Source organism: Drosophila obscura, unplaced genomic scaffold (genome assembly GCF_018151105.1).
Source record: "Drosophila obscura isolate BZ-5 IFL unplaced genomic scaffold, ASM1815110v1 contig_186, whole genome shotgun sequence".
NCBI classification, from domain to species: domain Eukaryota; kingdom Metazoa; phylum Arthropoda; class Insecta; order Diptera; family Drosophilidae; genus Drosophila; species Drosophila obscura.
Genome location: NW_024542774.1, coordinates 3,195,807 through 3,201,520, shown reverse-complemented (window position 1 = coordinate 3,201,520; position 5,714 = coordinate 3,195,807).

Below are 5,714 nucleotides of genomic sequence, written 5' to 3'. Positions count from 1 at the left end.
TCATTAGGCGACGCCAGGCATCTGTCGACGGTGGAAGTAGGTAACATCCTCTCATCATCATCATCATCGCTGTCATCGATTCCTAACGTAAGTCTGGCTGCCTGTCTCCGGCTCATAATTTCAAATTTTATTTGGAAATTGTCGCCAAGTGCTGCAACAGCATCTTGCTTCCGCCTCCGCTCTGGTCCCGTGTGTCTGGATCTGTATTTCCTCGGAGGACTTTGGAGGCTCGGTGACAGCTGCCAGACGAGCTAACGAGATAAATTTCAGTTTGATGGCAAGCCAGAACCAGAGGCAGAACCAGAGCCAAAGCCAGAGAGAAATTGAGAGTGAGAGAGACCGAATGCCAATCATTTGAAATGAAGCATGTTTAAGTTATTGCCACTGCTACTTTGGAGACGCTGTTATAGTCCTCCCTGGTCCTTCCCCCGGCAGCACCTGGTGTCCGCCAATCAAGACATGAAGCCCTCACACTGTACCAGGCACCACTTGGCTGGATGGGAGCCCCAGGTACTTGTACTTCGTGAATGAATGGAATTGTTGTGATGCTGTAATTAGACGGGGAACAAAGTCCATAAGCCAGGCAGTTGGCCAGGCTGGCAATTTGAATTACAAATGTAGATCGCGTGGATTTGTCCTTCTGCTCGTTCGCAACTCATCGTCCCGTCAAAATCAACTTTTTCCCCTGCGCAACGGTGCGTATACGTAATGTGACGTTTTTGCTATCGTTTTACGCTCTACTCTGCTTTGTAGCACTCATGCATATATCCACATATACATATACAAGTGCGACTGCATATACATACTCGTATTCATACATACGTGTCCTATGTGCACATCGTATGTCATTTCAATCGCACCATCCTTTGCCATCCTTTGGCATCCTCCTCCTGCCCGCTAAACAAATGCTTAAATGCTTTTTGTAGAGCGAAATTTATGCAAATGTCAGTCACAGAAGGGGTTGAATTTTGTGACTGGGAAGCGGTGTAGATTGGTGGCTGGCGTGGAGAAACAACTGCGGGAGATTTTGTGACCAAAGGACTCGAAGTCTGACAGTGTACACCCTGAATCCGTATCATGCCGCTGACCCCATTCGTTGTCATTCCCAGAACTCACACCCGCACGACATACAATGCTGCTCGTATATGCACCCGATTTCCCTATCAATTGCCGGAGGTGCCACAAAAAAAGTGCAAATAACATTTTCAAACTCAAACAATACAATTAAGGCGGAGAAAATGAACAGATGAAACTGTACAGGGAACTCTGGATGCCCTTAGGAACTGTTTCTCATGGCAAATTTTCTATCTGTGAGATACATTTGGTGGTAAATCATTGCTAAATGTAGATGTACTTATGCTAAAGGAAGCAAAACTAAAACAGAACATAAACCAAGCCATGTTTAGGAATCCCCCAAAAGCTGCCGACATCAACGCAGGTTGCTCAGGATGCTAAACACTGACGTGGATGAGTACTGAGACTCGTACAAAAACAATGAAACTCTAGATGCTCTTTGTCACAGCTCCTGCTCCTGTTCCAGCCCCCTTCTTGACTTATCCAAGGGGAGCTGCGTGTCGGTTAAACGAGGTCAAATGGAAATCGCCGAGTTGGCATTAACTTTTGACACCACCATCATCAGCGGTGGAGTGCTGTGCAGACGGGGTGATGGGTAGATGGGTAGAGTTGGTGCCTGCTGCTTCCCTATCGATGTTCGTGCTGCTGCCACACGATTAAACAGTCAACCTATTGAAAGTCTCACGCAACTAAGCGAACAAAGACTTTTCCGGCTGGGAACTGGGCGAAACAGGAGAAGAAAGGTGAAGTGGGTGTGAATTGCTGCCACGACTACTATTTTGCCAGCGCTACCAACAAATTTTTTGTTAAATGCAGCTACATTGAGCATTTGGCATCTGGCTTTGTCCGCACTCCTCTGCAGTATTCCTATTCTCTATGCTCTATTCATTCAGGGACGACTCATTCATTCGATTGTCGCTTACTTGAATCGCTTTTCATCAGGCAGCTGCTGTGGGTTGGTTTGTGGATTGTGGATTCGCTTTCCACTGCCACCTACCTACCCCGCCTACCTCCGGCAGCCCTCGCTTTTCCCAATCAATTCAATTGCATTAAAAAGTCACTTTACAATGACTGGCCCGGCACTTCCCACCCCCCCGTTGTTATCGCACCACCTCCAACCATGCTCGTTAAGTGTCAGGCATGATTTTGTTGGCCAGAAGAATATACTTGGTTAAACAAGTTAAAAAAGTTGATGTTTTTTTTTTTATTTGTTTGCTTTAGTTTGAAGCTCGCTCAATGCCTGGGCTAATTGATGCGAGCAATTTGTTGTTTGTTTCTATTTTTTATCCAAACAATTTCTGCGGTAATCCCGGACAAAGTTTTTTAATCGCCTGAGTGGAGAGAAAACAGAGTTCCACTTTAAGGACACTTTGCCTGCGAGTACGGCCCGCGCCGTAACAATTATCTCAACATTTTTTGTGATTATCGTACAAACAGTTTTATGGGCAAATTCATGAATATTTCAGAGTTAGTTGCTAAACAATTATGTTTATTTTGTTAATAGCTTCCAGCTATGATGATGCTGATCTATATATATTAGGTTGCAAGGCTTCTTCATATCACAAGTAAACTGCAAAATTAATTATACTATTTTGAAGGCTTTATAGATTCAATTAGCGCTGCCATCAATTTATTTATTGTTCGCGGTCATGTCAAAAATTAATTGATTTGCTTCATGGCGAATAATTTCCCGCCATTTCATACCCTGTTAGAGGGTTATATGATTTTGCACCATCAGATATAACAGATATGGCATAACATATCCATCATAGAAGAATAAACTCTGCTTAAATACCAATCAGACTACCATTATCTGATGTCTCTGACATATGTATATGATCACTGGGTACGAATAGCTTCGAACCTCGCAGTCTTCTCCCTTTCTCTGTTCTTTTACGAGTATATGTAATTATTTTGCCAGACTGACAGCACACACAGGTCGGGTCGCAGAGCCAACCGCAATCGTCGTTGGCCACGCCAGTTCCGTATTGTACTCAATCGGTGACCACAAACCGCCGCTTCAAGTGTGAAAACGCTTGAATTATTGAACCGAAAGCGGTCGGAGGGAGTGCGGAAAAGAAGGGCAGGCGGAGAAGCTTTTCCAATCATTACAGCAATTGCAAAGAGGAGGAGACCGACCTCCTGCTGCCAAGCCGCAATTACATATGCACATTCATGCGAATGTTGCACTTGCTGGCGACGCGTCGTTGCTGTGTTCGTCACACATGCCCCACGCTGGGACTCTCTGTGTGTGTGTGTGTGCACGCCCTTTTTTTTTTTGGGGCGTCAAAACACAGATGCGTGGTTTGAGTGACACTTGAGTTTGCCACAATTTTAATTGACATCCACAGAGCGTATGGGCGCGGCGCTCAGGGCCCTGATCTGTTTCCATGTCGCCCAGGGCCTGTGGGAATGGGTTCTAGCTGAGGGAATTCAAAATGTTAAATTCGGCACAACATTGATGAATGGCTGCTGGGAAAATTAATGAGCCAGAGCAATCGATATGGCAGCCAGAGCAGCAGCACCAGAAGACAGACAGGTAATTGATTAGACTGCATTCTGGGTCTGTGTGCGGGCCAATAGACCAGAACTGTAAGTTCATAAGCCCCAAATTGCACAACAATGGACACAAATTAGAGACAGTCACACAGAGAGAGAGAGAGAGAGAGAGAGAGTTTTGCCATGGGTGAAACATTACGTACTGAAATTACGAGTGTGTAGTAAATGCTTTGAACTGGGATTATTAGAATAGGAGCTTTCAAAATGAACATAAATTCCAACTCTCATGGCGAATAGTATTTTGCCATTTGACAATTTAATTAGTTTGGGCATTCAGACTCCCTTAAATAGAAACTCATTAAAAATCTACGAGCATAGACATTCATATATATATGAGTATGTACGAGTATAGTTCATTATATGTATTATTACAATTTATTATTGCGTGCATCCTTTACTGTACGGAGACGTGTGTAAAAGTCCTTTGATTCGGGCAGGTTAAGCTCGCTTATTGCAGCATCAAGTGTTTTATTATTTCCAATTTAAAGCCAGCCATTGAATTAAATGCCAGAATGCCAATTCCAAAAAGTAAACCTCAATGCTCTTTTGTCCATTCCGGCACTGTTTGTTCTCTGTGCATCGCCGCTTCGTGCTCCGCTCCGCTGAATGAAATGCCCTTGCATATAGAGCGCTGTTGTGTATTGTGTATGTAGTTGTATGATGCGGAAAAATATGGCAGAGGCGGACAAAAAACATGAATATTCCGCTGGAAATGTATGTAAGCACTGTAAAAGCAAATACAAAGCAAAACAAGAAGGGGAAAACCCCAGTCGTCGGCCGGCCAGACACAACCTCTCGATACTCTGCCATATTCTGGGAGATGTTGAGCAAATGGTATCCCCTTGAGGGTAGTCCCACCCCCCCAGAGGGAGAGACAGATGCTCCATCAGAGGTGGACTTAAGAAGGCTTTCGTCCATTACAGGGGAATTCCCCGACCTCAAGTTAGGGCACAACAATCATAAAAGCGAAACAATCATAATAAATGTGGGAAATCCTTTGGCTGCAGCGCCAGAGTTGAATTGAAAATGGAGGCTTTGCGGTTACGGTTACGGATGAGGTTGTTCGTTCCTCTGTTTTTTGTACATTTTCCTGGATGGCCGCTGTGGGAGCACTGGGCTAGCACCTCATCCTTGGGGTCAAGTGAAAAAGGATTCTCCAAGCGGATATTAAAGGGCAATTCCAAACCATTAGCTAATGAACAGTCCAGCAACAGACAGAGGGACAGAGAGACAGCCAGAGAGACAGATAGACACTGAGAGATCGGATGTTTTTTTATGACTGAACACACAACTTTGATGGCACACAGAGAATGTTGCCACCTTTTGTGGCATTTAATTAATAAAAAAAAGAAGAAAAATGAAGAAAAAATCAAAAGGAAAGAGGAAAAACCAAGAAAACCAAGCAAGCAAGAGCCAGCTTGCTCCATTGAACAATGTGAGGTCATGCCGCTGCTGCTACGGCTCCTCCTTCTGGCCAACAGGGAATGCATCCAATTTAACATTTACTCTCCACCATAAATTTCCTGTTGGCCCCCGGCCCCTTGCGCCGTGCCTCTTTCGCTGAGTTAATCAAGGCTTCGGTAATTTGGCGGAGAGTGTGAAGTGTTTGCCCGGATACCCAATGGAGTGTATTATATGCGCTGGCCACCGCAGCAGCAGCAGCAGCTCCTGTGTTCGAGCACTTCATCAATGCCCGGCATCTTTTGTGAGCAAGGCTGGGCATCCAGCTTCAGTTTGAGCCTCACCACCCGCACACCACTCCACTCCATTCCATTCCATTCCCGTCCCCCCTGTGCGGCTCCTGTTAAGTGTTTTACAGGGCTCTCCACAAAGCGCACATCATTCATGTCCGAGGCAGGATGTAATATTTGCCCAAGGCCGAAACGACCCGAAGCCTTCATCTGTTTTTTTTCCCCCTTCAAACACCACCACTATCCAGCCACGTACACATCAATGGAATTGGGGAATGAAGTGGGGGGAGTTGGGGGAGTGCCAGGACTATGTGTGTGTGTGTGTGTGTGTGTGTGTGTGGCGAGTATTTGTATGGATGTCTGTCAGACAGCTTTGGCTGTGGCAGGCTC